This window comes from Anopheles stephensi, chromosome 3, assembly GCF_013141755.1.
Source record: "Anopheles stephensi strain Indian chromosome 3, UCI_ANSTEP_V1.0, whole genome shotgun sequence".
Lineage (NCBI taxonomy): Eukaryota > Metazoa > Arthropoda > Insecta > Diptera > Culicidae > Anopheles > Anopheles stephensi.
In genome coordinates this window covers 84299808-84322300 of record NC_050203.1, presented here as the reverse complement: position 1 = coordinate 84322300, position 22493 = coordinate 84299808, and the positions used below count along the sequence as shown (strand labels likewise).

The 22493-nt window shown below is 44.8% G+C and overlaps 1 protein-coding gene across 9 annotated transcripts in view; it reads right to left on the bottom strand.

Moving 5' to 3' along the window:
• LOC118513809 (voltage-dependent L-type calcium channel subunit beta-2-like) overlaps window positions 1-22493 on the bottom strand; it is a 106480-nt gene that overhangs the window by 39508 nt on the left and 44479 nt on the right. The window lies entirely within an intron of this gene.

The following is a 22493-nucleotide window of genomic DNA, read 5'->3' as shown; positions in this document are numbered from 1 at the left end:
CCACCAAGAAGCGAAAGTCCTCAAAAATCCTTATGGAAGAGTCTTAACACTGCTATAAAATGTCAGCACGTAGTCCAAATGGCCACAGCAAGCATGTGTCTAAATCTTCAACATTATCCAACCCGAAAAAAGTGAGTAAAGCCCACTGAACTGTCAACCAGAATGTACTTCACCTCATGGAAGATGCCCGAGAAGATCTTCGCTTATTCCGTCTGCAGATCGTCTGATCGTGTCCTAAGATATTCGCTTCCCCAGCACCAGGCTCGTTTATCATTTCAGCTGCTTCCAGTTGCTGCTTGCTGAGAGATCACACACAACGCAAGAGATCAGCGTGCTTTGTCCATTGCACATGCGGATTGAAGCACAAACACAAGAGCAAAAAAAAACTTGAAGCAACGTGCATCACCGTCGTCCTTCAATTCCGACGACACTTAGCGATTGCGATGGATGTCTTACTTGCGTTTTAGACAGTAAGCTAAAACAGAACCACTTACGAAAAATAAAAAAAGCTGAACGAACCTCAGACAATTCGTCATCAGCGTTCAGAAATGTTAAAAACAATTCCATGTCAGCAGACGATTACAATAACGCCTTTTTTGGAGCATTCGCGAAGCTGCCCGCGTCAGCTGAGACAGGAGTTTAATTCTCGTCCATTCGCAACATTCGGTGCTCCCGATGCCAATCTCTCAAAATCATTATTCTTCGGTCTTACGTCTCCTTGCTGTTTTTTTTTGTTTTTTTTTGTTGTTGCTTTGCGAGGAAGTTTTAATTCGGTTCCATTTGTTTGTTGTCGTACTGATGAATCGGTAGTTGGTTTGTGCAAGAGTTTCCCAAGAGTCGGCCCTTGTATTCGTATGCATTTTGTGCCTGCTTCGTTCGTGTGTTGTCGTCGGCTCGTTCAAGGTCAATCATCGTTATGTTTATAAATTAACAAAACTGTATGTAAATCTTCTGGCTCCCTCTGTCTGTCTCTGCCTTCGTGTGCGTTTGTACGCTGAGTACGGCTCTCCCAATCCCATCCAGCCATGACATGTGAAATGTTATTATTATTTGCCCCGTTGGGCCAGTGCTTGCAGGGGACGCCTTATGGGCGATAGTAGGCGATAGTTGTTGCCACCAGACGGATTGGCTGGTTTTGGTTGTGAATGAGTTGTTTCAATTGTTGAAGCATAACGAACAAGGGGCAATGGATGAGTAGGTCCTCCGGGCACAAAATCCCCCCCCCCCACGGGCAGGAGGTGTACTTGACGGCGCGAGGTGAGAGAAGAGATGGAAAATTTGGAGGCCATTTTAAACCTCTGTTGTGTCTGTGATGGTCCGGAAGGGATGGGTGCTGCTTTTGTGTTGAGAGTGCAAGTGTTAGGGAAGATGGACGAAAAGGGGCACTAATAGGGCCGATCGTAATGGGCAGCAGACAAATAGGCACATTTGTTCTGGATCTATTATTTTTATTGTCATTTTTTAATGATTCTTTTGTTCAATTTTAAGTTTTTCCTTTTTAATGATTTTAAATCTGATTTTTAATATTTTTATATTTATTAGAAATTTGTATACATCCAATTTTCTATGTTATAAGTCCTTTCAAAATTCAATTCAAAATATTTTTTTAGTAATGTAATACTTTTAGTTGTACAGTATTGTGTTTAAATTTATTTCAATTTTACGTAGAGTTTTCTCAAAACAAAAATTTATTTAAAACAATCCTCTTGAGGGATTCGTGCGCGACTCGGTTCCGTACCATTTGGTTCCGCACAGCAAAACGTGCTGACGGTTTGGACAGGAATAATGCGCCCGATATGTTCATAAACCACCCGAAACCGGACGGTGAAGAGGGGAGCGTGTTGGGAGTAAACACGAAGACGACGGCCGGCGGTTAGTTTGCGTGTCGGGGCTGAAGGGGTTTATAATTTTTCTGTTTACCATAACGAAGGCGAACAAATGGTCGACCGGTCACAGAACGCACGCGAATTTGAAAGGAACGCACCAAATCTCACGAGGAGTGAAACGGACCCGAGAGGGATGGGTGGTTGGGTTTGGATGGGGGATTCAAATATACTTTGTCCTCATACCCCAGACCATCCCCTGCTCTGAACCTCACCTCGCCTAGCGAGGGGTTGTTTAACATTTCTCGTCGGTCGATTGTTTATTAAACATCGCATCATTGTGCAACCATTAATTGTGTTGTGAATCGCAAACAGAAAGAGTTGGGGAAATTGGTAAGAAGCATTTTCCTCTAGTTATAAATAAATGAGTTGACACAGTTTTTTTTTTGTTCCACCCCTGCATACCCTGAGCAGACGTGGATATTGATTCTTTCTCCCCCATCGCCATCAAAAACATCAATTTCCGATGGCCTTGGGATGGGAAGAACACAGCAAATGGACAAAACTGTAAAATTTTACGCCTCCCAAAAGCAAGGAACTCTCGCTGCCCGGTTTTCCGTTGGTGCTCTCGTTTTCGTCACATTCCGCCTCGAGTTCCCCACGAGAGAACCTCGCCAAGAATGTTTCACTTTTGGGTCACTTCCCAGAAGAAGCCCAAGGACACCCGAATGCAGCAACCATGCATGGTGGGCCGCTTGCATGGTGTGGAGCGTTCGAGCGCGTCTGCTTTCGTCGACTGTCGCTCGATTTCCGTTTCGGCCGTTGCTGCTTCCACCTTCTCGGTTCCAGCTCCAACGGGCCGTGTTGCAAGAGGAATTTGTTGGCCGAAACCTACACTTAGATTGCATTTATCATCATTGTCTTGCTGTTTTGCTTCCCGAGTCTGTCGATGCTACCGAGATGCGCCAATAGTTGTACAATGGGCTCCGGGTACAGCATCAAGCGTCCCAGTGCACGAACGCCACACCATAAAAAGCGGCGTCGTAAATGAAGCTTTCGGTGGTTCTTCAAAAAACGCGACCAGCGCTTGTAGGCATCCTAATAACCACTATTACGGTGGCTAATATGATTAATAAAATCGGGCCCGACGAACGCACACTAGCGAAGGGCTTCCGTTGTGGCGACGAACCTCGGCCGTCGATTTCCACAATCGATTCGGTAATATGAAAGTGATCGGGCGGCAACTTTGGCGAACCGATAAATTGGGTGAAAATTGCAGCGGAACGGAATCGTTTGTTTGTTTGTTACGCTGGGAATTTAATATTGCTCTAATGACTTTTTAAAGGAAATCACAGGATCGGCTTTTATGTGACGACGGAGTCGGGAAGGACATTGTGGAGTCTTACTAGCTTAACAGTATTGGCTAGAGGTTTTGTTCCAATCTTCAGAGGTCTTGGAATTGATCTAAATCGATATTTCAGAGAGACGCCATCAAGGCTATCACTGCGTCACTCTGTGCATGTGGATGAGCTTCAGACTTCATTGTGAGACTCGTCATCATGGCGACTCCATATTTCTAAGCAGCTTCAGCTTAACCTTTGGGGAGAGTCTATGTCCCTCGAATTACCATGAAATAGAATACGCTTTAGATTGAAAGATTAAATACAGATAGACGCGAAGATATTCTTATCGTTTCACGCGACCAATTCCACACGCTTTCTCCAGAGCTCCAGGTTTAGCTGCAGAAGCGGACACCGTCATCTAAAAGATCTTTTCAAATCGTTATGCCAGTAGTTGTTATTTCAATAACGATGAGGATATTGTTGCCAAAAATTCTTTTAAAGTAGACTCAAGACAGTGCTGAACAGATTACTAAGCAAGGACACAAGGCCGGATTCTTCATAGGAAGAAGTATTAAAAAAATGTCTCTGATGGAAGCCCTCAGGGTCCCCGCTCTATCCCGTTGGATTCTTAGGGTTGAAAATCTATGAGAATCCCTGTAATATACAAAGCATGTTCTCTGACAAGATCTCAAAAATATGAAAACTGATAGCAAAAACTGATCATTGGTTGACTTTCAGTACAGAGCTTGAACTCCATCAGATCAGAAGCATTGAAGAAGGACTCTATCCAACTAAAACCTCTTCGAGCCTTTCTCCCAACATTCCCGGTATACCAACGAGGTATCTTCTCTTGTACATTCCCACTCGCACCAACATTCTACGACCAGACAATTAATCCTACTCCATCGCCGTTCGGACTTTTATTTCGCATTCATCATTGGTGCATAAATTGACGACCGGGTACGCCATCCACCAATAAAACCCATCCTTGCCAATGATGAGCGTCTCCTGTAAATGGCACGGTAGTGACGAGCTCTAATTATTATATCAAAAGTTCCCTTTTCCAACTACTTAAAATAAATTTCATTCCCCTGTTTTCCCTCACGCACACACACAAGAACGAAGCAGTTGATATCGTGCCGTACCGCTGCTGTCCTGTCCAAACGAAGACGGGACGCATAATTTCACTCTAATTTAGAATCTACCCCTTTTCGCCCACCCTTCTCGGTGGGCTAATTTTCCCCTTCCCCTACCCCCACTCTCTCTCTCTCGCCTCTTACTCAGACAATCAGTAGCGGTGAAAAGTGGAATCCATCAAAAACTCAACCGCTCGTAGCCGGACAAACACATTCGGGCAACATGACGCGCGCATTTTGCAACACCAGCGCAAGGATCGGATACCAGATAAGGATCCCACCATTTTCGGTCGGTTTGGTTCTGCGTTCCCATTCTTAATCGAATCGAGACGGAGGGAGATACTGAGTGTACAAAAAAATCACCCCCGGAGATCCTTTCCGTGCCGGAAATTACCGTTCGGCGTTTGTGGAGTTGGTGTCTCGCGTAGGCGCAAAACCGAACAGCAAAAGGGGGATAAAGCTTCTCCCAAATCGCTTAACGGTCCTGGCGCATTGGTCGTGGCGGTGGTGTCGAAGGACATTCGGGACAGCTAACGGGGAACGATGAAATTGTGGGTTGTCTAAAGAGTGCTGCAGGAAAATGTAAATTTTGAACCACCGGCGGGGCATTGCGTTTTTCGCAAATGTACCGTTCGTTACTTGCGTGATCCGTCTGTCGGCAGATCCGAACACGACATGCGGAACGCATTTCGGCCAATTGGTTCGTGTCCGTGCTGATGTTCGTGTGCGGCTCGAACCACTTTCGACAACAAACAATCGCTCATTATCCTTTTTGTTTGAAACAGCTTTTTGTTTGTTTGTTTGCAACGGTGTGGTACAAAATGGAGGGGATTAAACGGCCATGATAATGTGTGTATAAAGTGGAAAATGAGCTGGAATATTAGCTTTGGGGTAGAATTAATTACGCCGGGGAAGCATTCTCTCTGCAAGAATTATTATTGAGGGCGATACCACACATAAAATTTAAATTAAAATATCCAATCAAAACAAGCGAGATGTGTAAGCGATTCCGAAGTTGTCCTTGAGCTGTAACTGAGCCCCCTGTCTGTCGAACTAGAGTTATAATTGAACATCATTCATCATGTGTCTGGGTGAAGTCGAACTGCATTTTTCGGACGTCTATTTCCTTGTGGACCCGTCAGATAATTGATCCTTCGCAATCCTCAAGGACTCTTCTAATGTCTGTAGCCTCACCTCACACACTTAGAAATCAAAGTTACACCCTTCACATCAAGCTGTCGGAACTAACCCTTTTGTGTGTCAAAGAATCGACCACCCCGACCGACACGACCGCAACGTCCATCAGCCAAACGATCGTGGAGCGGGGCCCAATTTGGACAAATAAAAATCCGCCCCGAAACGGCGCTCGCGAGCTTCAATCGCCAACGGTTAAGTACATTTTAATTGTGCACCGCAATCCTACCGCGAACCTCGTGCTGGCGTGCTGGAACTGCTTTCTGCCGGCTGATCACCTTCATCGCTGGCGCCGACCAATAAGCGCAGAAGCAGAAACAACAAAGCGTAACTCCAATGTCTGGTGCGGTAATGTGGTGCCGCTCGCGGTTTGTGATCATGCGCTCGCGGTTCTAATTCAGTGTGTGTGTGCTGCAGTCTAAGTTGCAGTCTAAGCGCGATGCTCATAAGCGAACGACCAATTATGGCGCACCGCTTTGGGGTAAACGCTAATTTGCACTGCACCCTTGCTTATGATTTTTTTTGGTGTGTTGGCGATATCGTTTTTATTGATGATTTGGCTTGAATACGGCGAGTCGGTTCAGCTAATTCGTTTGCTCTAGCCATTTGGATCATTCATAAATGAAATTTATAATGCCGCTTTACGGTCTAAATTGAAGGAATTGAGAGCGTGCGGCAAGTGACTGACAGATGCATTATGAACGCGAATGGAATGACTGTCTGGAGATCCTTGTGCAGGGGAAAAAGGCCAATATGTTCTATTTTTTATGCAACTTTAAACTCAGGAGATATCTTGGTACTTTGTGACTACTGCCTTTGGTTGACTTGAAGATCTTTGAAGTGTCGAGATAATGAGCTCCCTAATTTACACTGTTGGAAGCTATATAGAGTCAATTTAAGGCATTAGCAATTTGAAATAATTTTGGATGTTAAGGACTCATATGACTATAACTAGAATTGATGAATAGCTAAAATAATTCGGTGTAATAAAATTTCAAATCAATCAGAAAATTTTCATAATAATAAAGAAATAATAAATGAAAAAGTAGAAGAAAGTAGTAAAATAATTAATCCAGGTTTAAAAAATAAGGAATGAATTGGTTAAAGTGTTATAGTTTAAACAAAATAGAACCAAAACTGATGAAAACAAACTCAAAACAATAAGAGAAGGATAACAAAAGCAAAAACTTAAAAGAAACAAAATAGCCATAATTTGGCAACCAGACTGGAAATATAGAATATAAACAAAAATAAAATTTAAAATATTGATGAGACGATAATAATGATAAAGAAATCAAATTCGTACCATAAAAACAAATAAAACAAAAAAAAATTACACAAGAGAATTGAACGGCACAATAGACAAAATCTTACAGATAGGTTCGAAGACCTTGTGATTCATATAATGGAAGTGTTGAATCACTTAGGGAAATGTTTCAAATAATTATTAAAATGTTGCAGATCCGTTTTGGAACTTTGTAATCAATTAATAGAAAATTGCATACATTTAGGAGACTGTAGAATCATTGATTGGGTAGCTTGGGTGCTACCAACCCTATACCATTGAGTCACCTAAGGCCCTCTGTGATAATTGATCAATATAATTGAACCGCTTGGAGCTAAATTATCACTTGACAATTAAATTCCTCCAGCATCACATTTAAAAACTAATTTCTTAAGCACTGTAGAAGCTCCTTCTCTGTCTCTGATATTTGCTACCATTATCACCACTGTGCGGTAGATCCTGCCAGCTTCCAGCATCATGACTAATCCCTGCGTCACGAAACATCAACAACAACAACAAAAGCGCCGAACAGATCTTCGTTCAACGGGTCTTTTGGTGGAGAGCGCACCCAAAATGATGCTTGCAACAAACACACAGCCCGAGCCACCCGGCTTAAATCACCCATATCGCTTCGGTAACGTTTTCTAAGCACAGTTTTTAAACATTCGAACCAACATGGGGAAGATGAGGGTTTATGAGCGCCCCGAAATTATACCTTTTGCTGTTGTCCGGATTACAAAACAACAAAAGACAACGCATCGTCAAGAAGATCGGTTTCATGTGAGGTTTGGTGCATAAATGTTTCAAGGTTAGTTCAGTTCTTGGGGTTTTTTTTCGGTTGCGTTGCGGCTCGTTTTATTATTATTATATGCATTAAATTATCTTTTACACTCCTCCTTTGTGAGGCGAAGGAGAAGATGGTATAGGTGGTCTGCCGAAACTGGCCAGCGGCGGCAAGCTTTGCGGTGCATTGAAGAGTTTTTGTGCCCCGAAGGCCACCAGCGTCCAGCGTAAATTGGTAAATTCTTTCTCGGGCTTCGGAAAAGGATTGATTTCGTAGGAATTGGTTGGCTGTTGGCTTCTGCGTGCTGCGATTGCCTCTCTCCGTCGCGTTAGCAGGATTGCGCAAGTCTTCCGGTAATGAATTTGCAGCGGCCTAATCCTCTCGACTCCCGGCTTTTGGACGGCTGTTTGCATATTTTTAACATCCACAGTCACCGTCACTGCCACGAGAGCATCGCATGTTAACTTCACTTTTTGGAGCCAGCTTGCTGGTGTTGGTGCTGCATACCATTGAAGCGCACCAGCTTGCTTGAAGCAATTGGAGCACACCGACCGTGGATGATCATCCGGTCCCGAAAAGACCTTGGACCTTGCAATTTTCGCACAACCCAGGCCCACAAAAGGGTTCGCTTGTGGCGATTGTGTTCCCTCCGCCGAGGAGCAGCAGCATTCTAACGGGACTTTCTGGCGGACACCGGACGCCATGTTGCTAGCGTTTGACCACAAACAGCGATGGGACCCAAGAGCAAGGATCCACCATAGGGAAGCGGCACATGTGAGCGGGTTCGATTTTGGTGCGCCAAATTCCCCGGAATCGACAAAGGCAGTTGTGAGGCAGCGAAACAGTTTGCACTCGCCGGCAATATCGATGGATTAATGTTTCCGCCCTTTTTTTTCCTTTGGTGTGTGTGTGTGTGTGTGTGTGTTTTTGCCGGGACCGGGAAATTATAGCATTCGTGCAGTGAATCTTAATGAGAATCGCGTACACATGTTCGGGTTGCGTATCCTTTCTCCAATTTTCCAACAAAAAAGAAACCCGTTGCTTTTGTTTCCCCGAGGCCGTCCCCCGAGGGCAAGCTGGCGATGTGGATAATCCTTGGAAGGATGATTGACTGTGCTGGGGCTCGGTGTCTTTGGTAGCTGTCTACTTCCACGTAACGGTAGACACAGGCGGTAGAAATTACACTGTAGCTTTCACGGAAGTTCGAACGGGATAACGTTCGGCGAAAGAAATGCAATTATCTGCAAATAAACAGCTGAGCCGTTAGAACAGTATCCTAACAGGGTGTTCGTGTTGGGGCGAAAGGCCGAACAACGTTCAACGTCATGTTCTCAAGGGCGATAAATAGCGGGATTATTCTTGGAGTCAGAAATACGAATTTCTTCAAGTGACATCCTTGCTTACGCTACTTGGTCTTCAGCATACAGACGGTTCCCGTGGAGAGTACTACAAAAAATCCTCAAAGCGAGCATTGTTGAATTTAATTAACACGATTAGTTTATTACGCAGATTTGAATTCTTCACTTCAGAAACCAAGACTTTAATCCCTCAACATGAAATATAATCGATGTATCCAACTTTCAAACTCCAAACTCTTGGATACCTTCGTAGAGCAATATCAGAATTTGATAGCACCTATCAGAAGAGAACCTTTCCCAAAACAGGAACATAAAATTGGTACACAATTCAATCCGCTTGATCTATTCTTGTTCAACATCTTGGACCCGAAAAACAAAAACGAAAGTCCTAAAAGTACTGCACAAATACATGGAGGCACCGACACGCAGCGAATAAAATAATAATAAAAGCAAAGCACAGCACGCCGGTACGAACCGGAATCGTGGGCAGTAAATTCTTTTCCTGGGGACGGAAACATCTCAGTTCCCAGGGCGATCGGTTTGTGTGTGTGTGTGTGTGTGTGCAGCCAGTGATTGCATTGCTTGGATTTTGGTGTGAATCAAGCTCCGAACCTCTCGGTATTGACCAAACACAGCATCCGCGCGGTAATCGTGTTCTCGCTTTCATCGTCATCGTCGTGGTTGTCGTTGCGTCGTCTCGCGTCTAAGGTTTCCCCAACTGAGGGGGCGGAAGCATCCCTTTCTTCCCCCCCCCCCCCCAGCTTCCTTCTTCGGGCTCCTCCAATTTATGTACATTCTTGCATTAAACGCTAGAAAGCTAATGAGAAGCTAAGGATAGAAGGCCGGACCCACGGTAGCGCGACACGAAACTCGATTAATGATGCACCAGCATTCAGTTGCAAGTGTCGCATTTCGTGGCGCTATTAATTTTAGCATCTTTTTTTTACGCTTCACCGTTTGAAGAGTTTGAAAATAAGTAAAGTTTAATAGTGCTCTCAGGCTCGAGTTAAGATAATTAAAACAAATGCAATGCATTAAGCGCAAACATGCGGCCAAAGATTATGCACTGATAAAGCGAAACTTGTTTTTCGTTGTCGATCACAAATATTTGATCATTCGCCTTGTTTTGTTGATTGCAATCGGGTCTTTGTGTATGTGTGTGTTTGGATCGTCTCCCCACCTCCCAAAAGCCACCCCCCGCCCTTCCAATTTCATGATAAATTAATGCTTCATTTATTTTCGCCTTTACGGACGCAAACGGAACGGACGTGCTTAGGCGAAGTACCGAAGTACCCATCCGAACGGGTTTCGGTTTGTTGCCTTGGACTGGCCCGACAACCAGTGTTGCTGGTTGGATGAGGCCACCACCGAATTCATGCGCTTTATGTGTTTAATTTTTAATACACACCGCCACGAAACGTTTCGCCGCTGGAACTCATACAGCGACAGCGAAGACGCGACATGCGAAAATCACATTTTCAGACGATTCTGCTGCCGGTGCTGCTGCTGCAGTGAATATCAATTGTGGTGACCTTGAATATTTTCGATTTCGTTTCGGGCCGCGGCTTTCGCGAACCAGACTGCGCGTTTCATTTCGCCTGCCTTTTTGTGTGTGTGTGCGTGCTTGTGTATAGCTGTGCGACGAAAGTATGTAGAACCGGCCGACAGAAGCGGCGGACAGAAACGCATTAAATACAAATATAATAAAAAATAAAACCACTCCAAAATCTGCCCGGGCAGCCCGAGCTAAATGCAAACGCGAAATTGCAACGCGAGTATCGTCCGGTTTCGAGCACGGTTGATATCGTGCACCGTGCAGTGTGTGCGTTGTTCTTACTTCCCCCTTTTCCACCAAGATAAGAGGCGAAAAGCGAGCCAAGGTGAAAAGAGGAGGTGAAGTGGCGGACGTTTGCGAAAAAACAAAAACGACGAGTGATCTCTTCCCACTCGTCTTCCAGAGATGCGTGCCGCGAGATGCGTGGAAACCCGGGGACGCGCACGGAAAGAAAGGATAATGGATTTTATCTGATGAAATAATTTCACTGACATCCAGACGGGTGTTCAAGGTCAGGGTGAGCGTAACAAGCGACGGCAAGCAGAAGAAGGAAAAAAAAAAACGTTAACATTAACGCGCGATGACTCACAGGGAAGTGTTTCTTGGTGGGTGATTGTGTGTTTCATAACGCTTGCATCCGGTTTTGTGTGAAGGAATGCATTTGGGTTTTGGGGATAAAGTGCCACATAGTTTGGGGATGTTTCGGATAAGTACACTTGAGTGTCTGTCGTTATTTGTTACGCTCAAGGATGGACAAAAAAGCAAGCGTTACTAAGCGTTACAATCGTATAATATTATAATTTCGCCTGATGTTCGATGTGGGTGATATAATTTACAAATCACTGCTAATATTTGTACTGCTTAAATGCAATACACAAGAAGTATAAGAATAATTTACTGAGGGTTAATTATCCTGTTACTTGAAGTTAAGAGTCAAGAGGAACTCTTGCCAGTCGGGCCAGAAGACAAGTGAATGCATCATCGTCATAACTCCGGTCTAAAAGATCTTTCCAGGCTAAGTCTTCTGGTGTCGTTTACATGACATGACAAGCCCACCGCAGTCTCGATGAGCGCGATTCCTCTATTTCTTACATAAATCCGAATCCTTATGAACATCTTCATCTTAAACGTAATTGAGACCAATTCTTCAGTTTTGGACAGAGTTCATTGAGATTGTGGATTGAGTGGTCCTTAGAGTTTTAATATTTGAGTCTCGGATGGCCTTTCAAAAAAGGAAGGCTAGAATATCTCCCCGACGCAATGCTGATCAATGCTGATAGCTAAGAACCAATGAGTGATTCGTATTTCCTCATTAAGCTCCATTTGAATAGATCAGACTGAACACATTTTTAACCAAATAAAATGCTGATTGTTTCCATGAAAAAACATACAAAGATCTGCAGAATGCTCTGAGCATGATAATCTGCTTTGATGTACAACTATAGGCTATTCTATTGCATAGTGCGTTCCAGCATCCATTCAAATAGCATTCAAATTATTTATATCTGGCTATTCAAGTTGGGAGGAAACAGCCGACCGGACCTCGGAAATTGAAATAATATGTACATCAAATCAAACAAGAGCGCGCTTCACTTCCGCCTCCGAGATTTAATACACGTGTCTTCCACTGCATTCGAATGTTTTCCTTATCCCCTACAATGAAAACATTCTTAATTCTACGGCCAACTCTTCAAAGCACTAACCAGAACATAACACTCGACCACTGAGGCGAGGCTGAGATGGAAGCAAGAAGAGATCAATTTAAAATCCCCATCACAAGAACGCGAGCGATAAAGAAGAGAAGAAAGTGCATCCAGTTCACCATGCACCAGGCAACCAAGCCGTCCCCGAATCTTCTCGCTGCAGGTCGGTATTCAAATCAAAGTCGAAACGTTCGCATTGCGCGCTCTAGAACCGGAAGATAGTCTTAAAAGCAAGTGATTTATCTTTTGCGTCCCGGATAGTGCGCCCTGGTAGGAGGGATAATGGTGCACGGGTGGATGGGTGAGGACTTCCCACCCAAGGAAGTGGGAAATTATCTTTCATGAGCTTCCCTTCGCCTTAAGTGTTTAGTTTGCCGTGGCGACCAGGCAACGCTTCACCGGCAGCTTCCGTCCCACATCGCGGACAACCGGTTTTTCTGGTGTTTGTCGGGCGTTTTGGCGAACACGAAGCCAAGAATATCCGCGAAACGCCTTCTGGGTGGATTTGGGATGGTGGCTGTGCTCCATTTACTCATGTCCAGCGGTCGGTGTGTTAGTGTGCCGATGTTTTTCTTCGTCTCGTTTTGGTTCTGCTTCCCTGCTATCGCGGCGAGGCCAACTTCGAAGGCCAACATACTGACATACTGACTGACACGCTTGCTCACGCTTGCAATCTCCGGGCATGATGCATCGTTGCACCAGAAGAAGGAAAATGCATCGCGAAGCAATGGCAAAAGCGAAATCTCTCTTCCTTCTGACGCAGACGATGATGAATCGACCGGAGAAGCGTGTGTGTGTGTGTGTGTGTGAGTTTGTCTTCTTCCCCTGGCTTTTTCCGGTCGTTTCGTTTTTGCATACAGTTAAGAGCCGCCAGTTACATAACCTCACACTTCTCACTTTCTTCCAAATCGTTGGACACGTCGCGCTGTTGTGTGTCCTCGTTATGGCGGATGATTTATTCAACGACAGCACATGATTAGCGTGCATGTACAGTACGCACGTACGTACAACCGGTGGACAGTGTGTTTCAGATCAAACAGTTCTACTTCCCCACAACGACAACAGCGAAAAGGAACGGCGACCGCAAAATAAATGAACAAATAAATATTGTGCTGCCTGGTGCTCCGTTCCGTGCCTTTCTTTTTGTGACAGCGCCCGTCGACACTTCTTAGTGAGCGAAAAAAAATGTCAACATCACGGTACCACCTGTCGGGCGGAATTCCTACCACCGGACAAGTGACTCGGCAACACCGTTTAACAACAAATAATGCTAATTATTTATTGCCTTTCGCGCCGACCGTGAATCGGTGAGGTCGCGGCTTGAAGGTTAATTCGCCACGCCAAGGCTCAAGTTCGCAGGATCGATGGGCTGGGTTTTCCCGGGGCGACGCAGAATCTTCAGATGTGACGGGCAACATGGTACAGTAAGTTAAGAAATAGTACACAGCACAGAGTGGATGACGATGACGCAAAGGGTGAAATGTTCATGACAGGGTTGGTATTTTCAGTGTGACAGCTTAGTGGGCTACAGTTGAGTTGAGTGTACGTACTTCATTATGCGAGTAGGTAATTTACTCGCTGGCAAGCGAGGCGTTTCGATCATATTTTTCTGTTGCAAAAATTCTCTACCGTTTTGATCTTGATAATGAGGTAACCCTTGAGGTGTGCTTAAGTTGAAATTCTAATTCAAACGAAATGGAATGAAGATACGGGTCGATGTAACGCTTTTGTTAGGGAGGGAATTTGACCATAACGCTAACGTTAAGTAGCGTTATTATCTATGTTGATAGTATAATCGGTTCGTAAAGCTAAGTGTAGTAACAATTATACTTGTATTGAAAATGATTGAAGCAATTAATGCTTCGTTCCGGTTATTGAAGCGACTCTCAACTGAGCTAATTAGAAAGTGATACAACTTTTTGGGCAAACCTCTACTAAATCGCCCTTATTGTGGTTGTTGACACAGTCAAGCCTTAAATATCTATTAGAACATAAAAAGAAGCGTTATGAAGCGTTACATCCGATTCGCTATTAAGGGTTACAGCACATCATGCTTCATGAGCTCATTTTTACTTGCCGTTAAGTGTCCGTTTTACTACCCCGTTCCGAATTTTCCACCCCTTCTGTCACACCCCCTCATCGTTAGATGCTTCTTTGTTCCTCGCCCGGCTTCGATTGCAAGAATGTCTTACTTTGATCGATGGCACCGGTTAATCCCTCCCGTGCCGAAAAAAACAACGTACGTCTTTAAGCTCTACGCATCACGATCACGACCGGTCCGCAAACGTCAGATCTCTCAGTACCAGGATGTTTGAAATAGAATTATTTTTACTTTCTCCGACGCCCCGACGTTTTTTTTTTTGTTGTTGCTTCGATTTTCTTCCCACTCGCGTGTTTGGTAGCGCATTTTCCAACTGCAGGATTTATTCATGGATCGACGGCACTCTCGTAATGCTCTCTATCTCTCTATGGCACAACGCTAGATTTTTCCATTTAGATTTTTCCCCTCGGCACTCCGAAAACGGCGCGATGCAACCCGCCGCTTGCCTCACCCCGAGGTCCCGAGCAGTCAGGCAAAACAATCCACCAGACTGGGTGGAATCAAAATGCGGCTGATGTAATCGTGAGGATCGCGATCGTACCAAAAGGGCGAGAGACACTCGGAGTGAGTGAGCGTGTGTGTGTGTGTGTGTGTGTGTGTTTTGCTACTTAAGAAAACATAAACATTCGACGACGATGGAACATGGGCAAACGCCATGGGAAGAGTGTTTGTTCGAAGTGATCGCGTCCGACGGTGAAGATGACGGTGTGCCTTGAGTGTGCCAGCAGCATTATAGCAGATTACTTCCCTCTTCTTCCCGCGCTTCTCCCCTCCCTCCCAGCTCCCACCCCGACACTTGCTCATCGTGATCCTCGCAACGGCGAAGCAATAATGCGCGTCGGGCGCGTATGCACACGGAGTACAATTAATTATTTTTAATATCTCCGCGTTGCGTTAATTTTAGATTTTTCATGTGACAGAAATTTGTTCCCACTTGCGCCACGCGCTTTTTTTTCTTCTTCTATTGCTTCAATGGGGCGGGGTGGAGCTGTGTTTCCCGGTTTTCCACGCGAGGTGCGTACACCGACAGTACACGCTCCGGTGTACTCCGGTGTGCGATGGGGGGCTCAGCTGGTGAGCGTTGATGATATTTTGAAGTTTTTTTTTGTTTGCCACGGTGGAAAATGTGTTTTTCTTTTTCGCCAGGACATAGAAAATTGGCCAAGAAGAGGGGGTTGGGGAGCGGTGCGAGAGGGGGTAGAGGCCAATAAAAGTGGCTAAAGAATGAAAACGTTTCAAGCCGTGGTTTCTTAGACGCTACTTGGCATGGTTTTAATGATGGAAAATGGCTTCTACAAGAATGTCGCCCGCCCGGCCTGTGTGTGCTAGTGTGCTGAGTGAAATGGGCCTAGCTGTAATAAATTTTATTAATTACACCCACGCGAAATAAGTAAATCCAGTGCGTCAATGCTGTTTTTTCGCTTCCTTTTACTGCTCTTCAGCACCGTCGATCGTGACGAGACGGACAAGTGTTGCTGAGCTAGAAACATTTTTAATTGTGCCCGTGAATCATGCTCGAATTTTAGCACGGAAATTACACCACCTCAGGACGATTCGCGAGTGTTGAAAAGCATGAATGGGTTTATGCACTTGCAACGGCATTCTTTCGCATTTGCCTTTTCCACCAAATTCTGCTCCGAAACTGCATCCCCAGTTTGAGGTTGCAGCATCTCGAGAAGAGATGCATCTGTTACGAACGCTTCCCGGTCTTCCAGCGTGTGGTGCACACGTGCCCTTCGTTCTCTCAGTCAAAAGAAGAACGGAAGGATGAGGAGGAAAAACCAAAAAAGCGAACGACGGTTTGGTTGGAATTTCCCAAAAAAGCATTCTCCACCGAGAAGATCATCGCCGTGGAAATACCGTAACCGGAAATAATTATGTGGCTCTGCAGCGTGTTCCATGTGCTACGAGGTTTCTGGTTCGATCTTCTTATGGGAAGCTGGCATTCCCGAGTGCATTTTTATGCTGCTGCTGCTGCTGCGGATGCATGTTTGTGATTCACGGTGCAAGAATGGACCTCACGGGTGAAAGGGAAATGTGGTTAGCGTTTGCAATTTAATTCATGTTTCCGTGCTGACTACTGCTGATTCATGAGATGTTGCAAATACTGAGAAGTGCAGTTGCAGCGTTGTTAAAGGAGTGTGTAATGATTCATTCATGAAAGTATGAATCACGAAGCAGAGGTTATCTTGAGAGTACGTTCAAGTAAAGTTAGTTTAAGCTTATTTAAATGTACTTTTTGTGTTTTCTTATATCACTTCCCCTTAGTTAATTTGTTTAATTGATTCATTTATTCAGTTTATTCTCCTTAACCTCTTAAACAAATCTTTTTAACCTCAATTAAAATTTTCCCATAGCCAGAGTAGAGCTGAACTGGAAAATGTTGAAGAAATACTGAAGATTACCAACCAATAATATTTTCTGGGAAGAATTTAACGAATTAAAGCCTCAAAGGGGTGGTCCGGTGGCAGAGGCGACAGCGGCGCCGATCTTCACACGACAGGACCGTGGTTCAAATCCCATTTAGACCGCCTCCCCGTGCGTAGGGCTGACTACTTTACTACGGGTAAAATTAAGTCACAGAAAGCCAGAAATGGCAGGCCGAGACCTCTCGAGGTTGTAGTGCCAAGGAAGAAGAAAGGCTCAAAAATGGGTCATTCTGGTATTTGAGCTTACTTTTGCGTCTGAACTTACCAACTATCCAATAATTATTTCCAAGCGTAATGAAGAATTTCGTCCAAGAAACAAATCCCAAATTAAAAGTTTTGCTTTAAAAAATTAGACACACCATTCAATATCTGTGCAAGAAAACCCCCCATTTTACTTTCCTTCAGTTGAGGAAAAACTCAAAAGACAGATTTATGTGACGATTATTATGGGAATAATTTAACACACATCACATAAAAGCGTGCTGGCATCACTGTCGAGACTCGCGTCTCTCCGTCGCTGCAAGAATGTAATAAATAATTTTAATGAACGGTCTTACGTAAGCCATCCTCCGTCACTGTGCTCAGAGTAACAGTCGGCACTCCGATCGTCCCCAAAACCTAGAGCACCGGGATGGAGGGATTTTAAATCTTCATTCGTCGTGCTTTGACACCGATTTTCCAGCACCAACATTGCAATGAAAGGGGGAGGAGGGAATGGGACGCGAAGTGAAAATCTATCTATCAGCATGTTGTTTTTGTTATGGTTTTCTGAAACTCATAAGATGTGGATTAACTCCTTTTTTCCGGGCACAGTCCACAGTACTGAACAGTGTGGGGAGGGAGGTTTTGGAGAATATTGACACTGTCACGCTGCTGGTGCTATAATTATAGCGCGTTTTTCCAGTGCGGATTAAAGGAAATCTTCCGGAGTAGGAAGCCATTTGAAGTACAAATCTAGCGTACCGGCAAAGGGTTTCAATCGATCTTTTATTTATTTTGGAGAAAGAGTACAGATACTTGTATTAAAAGTTCAACTCAACTCAACATATATTTTCTTTCTAGTCATGGAACACATCGCACAACATAAAACGCTTCATCCACACGCAGCGCACATTGTTGCCCGCCTGCTCCCGTAGCTAGACGACCCAAAAGGCCAAAAATAAAAGTACGAGACCCCACCCGAATTGATGGGGCGCGTCCGGAAAATTGTCACTTGCGATTGCCCATCCGCACGGGAACACCGGGCAGGGGCACTGATCTAATAGCCGTCGGTCGGTCGGACGGTCGGGGACACACATTCTACACACCAGCGTTATATCCAGCGTGTTCCCTTCCGAAACTTTTTATTGGCACCCGTGGACCCGGTGGACAGCACCCCCAAAACCCGTAAACTCAACAAACAAAAGTCGTAGCAATGTGTGTGTGTGTGCTCTGTCCAAAAATAAAATGCAATAAAAGTGTATTTTTCTCCGCATTTTCCCCAAAAGTAGTGCGCGCGGATACGCATTTATGATCACACACCCAGGCGCACACTCGGAGGTTGAGTGTCCCACGGAAACACGTGGGATCCATCTCTCAAGTGTTTTTGGAGTGTGCGAAGAAATTGTCCTCGGGAGATGGAAGGGATTTGCTGGTAAATTATGGTTGACTGGAAGCGTGTTAGTAGGTAGGAAAACACTGCCTTGACTGACTGACTGATGAGAACCATTCTACTGGGTAGCTGGACAGCTCCACTACGAAATGTGCTAGCTCAATTCCCCGAAGTACCTTGAAGTTCCATAGTTATATACTTCATTTAATTATAAGCTAAAACCTAACTCCCCGAAGAGAAAGATGAATCAACAAATAATTATTTCGCAACCAGCAAAGGAAAGAAAATGGAGAAGAGAAATTCAGAACCCCCTTTCGGAATAAAATAAAAATGGAGAACGATTCTAGAATTTGCACCAACCGAAAAACCCGCCAGAAGTTCACAAAAGAATACAAGCCGAACCCGAGAAGCACCCCGGTACTTCCTGTTAGCACAACATATCGCTCTGAGACTCACGGGACACCCTTTTGCGCACTATTTCACACTAATTTGTATCTTGGTCGATCGGCGATCACCCTATCCCCTTTTAACGAACCATTGTTCCGTTCGGTTGGATGTCTTCGAGCAAGAGGGGGGTGAGGGTTAATTTGCAAAACAATACCTATGTGTGCACCTATCAACGCATGTTTGCCCCGTTTCGGTAACCTTTGGCCAAACATGGCCCAAAAACATGGCGGACTGAATGGCATAGAATTCCTGGGTCCTGGGTTCTTGCGAAAAATAAACCCCTTTTTTCGGAAGGGGAGTTCTAAGTGGACATGATCGTGCCTTTTGTTTGGTAGGTTCTCTCTCTCTTTCTTTCTCTTTATCACTCTCTTTTTCTTTCACTCACTTACTCTCCCTATCTCCAGAACCCTCGGAGGGACAGCCGGAATTCAGAAACCCATCCACAATATGGCGTTAGGGTTCTGGCGTCGTTCGTCCGCAAGGAAATCTCCATTTCTCCAGGAACTCCAACCAAAATCGCCGAAGATCTCGATCCACGCCCAGACAACGGAGGCCTTCTAAACAGGCTTCTAAACGCACGAGATCTAAGCCCGCAGAAACCCGTTTTCTTCACCGATCTCGTTCGGATCATCGATCTTGTGCGATAATATGTGGGCCAGTGTGAGTGTTTCAGGGCCGCACATGCCTGCGTGTGTGTGATCCAGCTTCCTTTGCGCATTTACCGTTATTTCTTAGGTTTCAAACGGGTTGCGTTTTTTTTTTTCGTATTCCAGAAATTTTGGCAGCAATTTTGCGTACCTGTTTCGTATCGTTTTCGGCCGCTGGCAAGATCTTATTACGGCTTCCTTGAGGTTGCAGGCTTTGGGCTTGATCGCGTGTGCGCCCGTGCAAGTAAGTTCCAGTTTGAAGTCGGTGAAAGAAAACGGTCTTGGGGTGGGTTCCTGTTTGGTTGGGAGCTTTCTAGACTTTAATTATGAAACTATGTGGGCCCTCCACCACAAAAAAGCCATTTAGAACCAATGCGAAAGAATCGGGTGTCGTTTCCGTGTTTTCTTATCTTCGCTTTCCTGGGCAGACGGTTCGGGGCTGGAAAGTGTTTATTGCGATAATTGTATCCTCGAATCGATCTTCGCCCGAGATTTCGGGAGGGAATTGAACTTTAATATATTGCAAAATCATTTCTCGGGAGTTGCCATATAACACCGTACAATTAGCCGGATCGTGAGAAACGGACCTCGAAACGGACCGGCGCCGATATTCGTTTATATTGCATGGAAATCAGGTTGCCATTTTCTTCTTTTCGACTGTTTTCTTAGCGAAGTCATTTTCTAACGTGTTTTTCCACACGCAATAGTCAGAAAAGCCACAAAAAAGTGTAACATTTTCAACAAGCGTGTATCGCGTCGCACACCTTTCCGCATCGGTTGACGACTTTTCGGGGGGGTTTCCTTTCGGTTGGGTGAATTTTTCATCCGATCATCCAGGCAGGTGAGCGGTCCACGGACACACACACCCCTCGAGTGAGAGAGGGAAATTTTCACATTTGAACATCATTAGAGTTTTTCGGCCTGGGAATGGCATGTGCCACGGTAACTATTTAGCACCAGCGAACTGCGATACGGCCGCATGTTGGTTAAAGAAAAGTACTGGTTGGGTTGGGAAAGGGAAGGGAGGGCTTTCCTACCGTGAAAATCGTGAAGCGCGACAAAAAGCGAACAAGAAACGCAAGCCAAACAAGCGGGCGACGATCATTTCGAAAGACAAAAAAGCAGCGCGCCGAAATACCCGAAAAAGCACATCAATCTTGCGCTCAAATCTAGATTTAATGACAAAAACTAATTACACTTTTCGGGCCTCAATGTGTGTGTGTGGCTGTAGATGTGAGTTTGTCGGTGAGAGGGAAGTCAGTGCTGCGCAACTTCGCAACGTAACAGCAACAGCGACGGCAGAGCATGCTAGCGCAAACGCAATCGCACTCGTTGGCGCGCTCGAAGGTATCTAATTTCAACTTTCTTTGTTGCGATGCTCTTGGCCGGCCGCTTGTTTTGCTTCGTCTCCAATATTTCGGTTTGACTTGTTTTGGGCAACGCAAGCTTAGTGGAAGAAAGGAGAAGGAGAGTTTGAAATTTGAACTATTTTACGAGGTGGGTCGAAAAGTTTCCGCCTAAGAGAGACGTTTGAAGGAAAAGGCCTACATATTCCGTCGAAAATGGTTAAAGGCAGCGGCAAGTTGACAAAGAGTGATCTAGCATATGCTGGATGACATTGTCAAAATGTGTCTAATAAAAAGAAAATTCCGACAAATTATATGCTATTGTTCGGACGGATCTATATCGAACAAAACTGGAACTGTATAGAATATTTGGAGTCTTCATACCCGCAAACTCTTAGCCTAGTTTGAGAAGAAGAATCTCAGACTTCAATATTGTTCAGCTTATTAGAATAAATAGGTCCTTAGAATCACTAGGCCAATTAGAATCACCAGCGGGGTAGGCTGGTCACGTCATGAGAATGACACAGGGCAATGACACCTAGTCTATAAAATAGGTATAAGCCATCCACATCAACAGAGGAGTGATGGAATTGATGTGACCTCTACAATGTCTGAAATATTGCTTGGTTTAGACGAATCCTCAGGACGAAGAGCTGTATCGTAAACTCCTGCGACAGACCAAGACTGATCGAAAATACATTATTTGTTACCCAGACTGGGCAGAATTCTTCAAAAGTCAATCTATCTATCCAAAGTTGTTCTTGTTCTGTTCTTCTGTCGTGTGAGACATATCCTAGGTCAGAGACTTTTGTTGAGAAGTAACTTTTCGTCCAACCCATCCTGCACGTGATCTTACGATTGCGGGCCAAGATACTCGAACTAAATCATTTCGCTAAGTCCACCATCACTACCAACCTCCTTCTTTGTTTTTGTGTATGTCCGGCCCATTTGGAGAGACAGACAAACAAAAAGCAGGGTAATGATAGGAAGATCTCCAAAGACCACGAGCGTGGGGTCGCAATTGCGGCAGGAGACACATTCAAGATACTTACACTCCGATAATAACAGCGCGCACCGCGCAACAAGGGGGAAAAGTGATTAGCCACGAATATGATTATTATAATCATGCGTACATCGGCGCAAGCGTTGATCGGAACACGGCTCCATCCCGGAGTAGGAGAGGAATTTGGGAGTGTCCGGGGGTACTCCAAGAGTCACACTTTCCGGTTCCGCGAGTGTCAAGCATGGTCTGGCCGTTTCGTAAGCCCTTCGCTTTTGCTTTTGTTTTTGTGGTTAATTTTTCGGAGGGTGTTCATGGTGCCGAGATTAGCCGTACGTACATACCTATGATTATTACAGCTCACTTCTTCTGCCGTTTTTCCTTGTTTTGAGGCGTCTTGTGGCGTTTTTTTCTCTATCGTGAGGGTTTACATTTAGTTTTTTTTGGGTGTGCGTTTTCACTTGTACTATGCGTATCGATCGAACGCAGCGAACCGAGAGGAGTAAATTAACGATCATGAGCGTCAAAAAACCCTCAAAAACACAGAGAACATCGTCCGGGCAAGCCACGCCAAAGCTTAATGAGGAAATGTAATGACAGTCATTCTTTTTTGCTGTTGTTGGTGGCCTTAAAAATGGGTTGGACAATAGTAAATAGTGGCGGAATGTTTGGGGGTAAACCATATTTCGGTGAACGGAATGCCGCTAGTGTTTGTTTTGTAGTTTGTTTTAAGGTGTGATGAGTGATGTGA